Source organism: Lathyrus oleraceus, chromosome 5, assembly GCF_024323335.1.
Source record: "Lathyrus oleraceus cultivar Zhongwan6 chromosome 5, CAAS_Psat_ZW6_1.0, whole genome shotgun sequence".
Lineage (NCBI taxonomy): Eukaryota > Viridiplantae > Streptophyta > Magnoliopsida > Fabales > Fabaceae > Lathyrus > Lathyrus oleraceus.
Genome location: NC_066583.1, coordinates 330,158,161 through 330,160,206, shown reverse-complemented (window position 1 = coordinate 330,160,206; position 2,046 = coordinate 330,158,161).

The window sequence follows — 2,046 nt, the reverse complement described above, 5'->3', positions numbered from 1 at the left end:
CTGATCTTGCTCTTCTTCCAGCATTGTTGGATTTACTGATGTTAGATGAGATGTTCTTGACATTTGCCCTTGATCTTATATCCATCTTTTTCAACAGTTTATTGAACTGCCTTCCCAACATTACTACTTCATTGACCAGATCTTCATCCTCCTCCTGACTCTTATCCTCTTCTGTGTTTGACATAAAGGTCATGCTCTTTGTTTTCCTTTCAAAACCACCATTTAATCCCAACTCAAAGGTTTGGAGGGAACCAATTAGCTCATATACCCTCATGTTGGAAATGTCTTGAGATTCTTCTATGGCAGTCACCTTCATTGCAAATCTCTTAGGAAGTGACCCGAGTATTTTCCTTACCAGTTTTTCATCTGTCATCTTCTCTCCCAGGGCTCCTGAAGCATTAGCAATTTCAAGGATACTCATGTGAAATTCATGAATGTTTTCATCTTCTTTCATCCTTAAGTTTTCAAACTTGGAGGTGAGCAGCTGAAGTCTAGACATCTTAATCCTAGAGGTGCCTTCATGAGTGGTCTTGAGAATGTCCCAAGCCTCTTTGGCCACTTCACAGTTGTTTACCAGCCTGAAAATATTCTTGTCTACCCCATTGAATATGGCATTCAAGGCTTTAGAGTTTCCAAGAGCAAGATCATCCTCCTCCTTGGACCATTGTTCTTCAGGCTTCTTAGTGGTGGCTTCTCCTTCTTTAGTAATGACAGGATGTACCCAACCTGTTAACACAGCTTTCCAAGCCTTGTTATCAAGGGATTTCAGAAACGCTACCATTCGAGGTTTCCAATAGTCATAGTTAGAACCATCCAAAATTGGTGGCCTATGAACAAATCCTCCATCTCTCTCCATTGTACCAGAAAGTAATGCCCCTAGATCTCACCCAAAACCAGAGCAGGATGCCTGCTCTGATACCAATTGAAATTCTGGTATCAGATATAAGATGTCGAAGGTAATGTCACGACACTAATATTTGTTAACACACAATGGATAAAAAACAGAATGGTAAAGCGAATAACACAAGCAATTGTTAACCTAGTTCGGTGCAACTCACCTACGTCTGGGGGCTACCAAGCCAGGAAGGAAATTCACTAAAATAGAATTAGTTCAAAGACTCTCCGTACACTTCAACAACTTACAGTCTTTCTCACCTAATCTCTACCCGTGCAATTTCTACCTAAGCACTCTTAGATATGAGAACCCACTCACTTCCCTACAATCACACACCAGTGATTTTAGACAACAATCCCTTGTGAAAAGAAAATACTTTTCAATTACACACTCTTGATTTTACTTCACAGTTTCAATCAAGAAGACACACTCTTGATCTTGCTTCACAACTTTGATCAAGAAGACACACACTCTTGCTTAACAGCTTTAGAGTGAAAAATTACAACCACAAATCAGTCCAATTCAATCATCAATGGAGGACTTGAATGACCTACAAGTCTTACGACTAAACAGACACAAACGCTAGCTCTCTCTATATATTTTGCTCAGTCTTGGTTGTGTGTTCAAACAGGTTTTCTAAGTCCCTTTTATAGAAACTTTCAGCTGGGCTTGGACATCTTGAAAACCCTAAATCTATTTTCCAATCAAATCTTTTTATAACAGCTGTATAGATCTCCTTGGAAAATAAGTAAATCTGGTTGTAATCCATGATTGAATGCGCCAGCTAGCCATATCTTCAATCATCCAAAGATTTCCATTAATTGTGTAATCACAAGACACCATACATTCACACTGAATGTTCTGTGTACAGGTTGTCATGACATCGGGTCTGACATCCTGGAAAAATCCTGCATAATCCAATAATTCCTTTTATAACTTCCAGCAGGTACAACCATATCAGATGCCATGACATTGTGTATGTCATCTGAAACAATCCTGCATGAACATGTCTTTCATTTAAGATCCAGCAGGTACATCCAATATCAGAAGCCTTGTCATTGTATGTGGCATTCTGAAACAATCCTGTATGCACATGTTCATGAACTCCAGCAGGTACATAGGATATCTCATGTTAAGACATCACACATGAC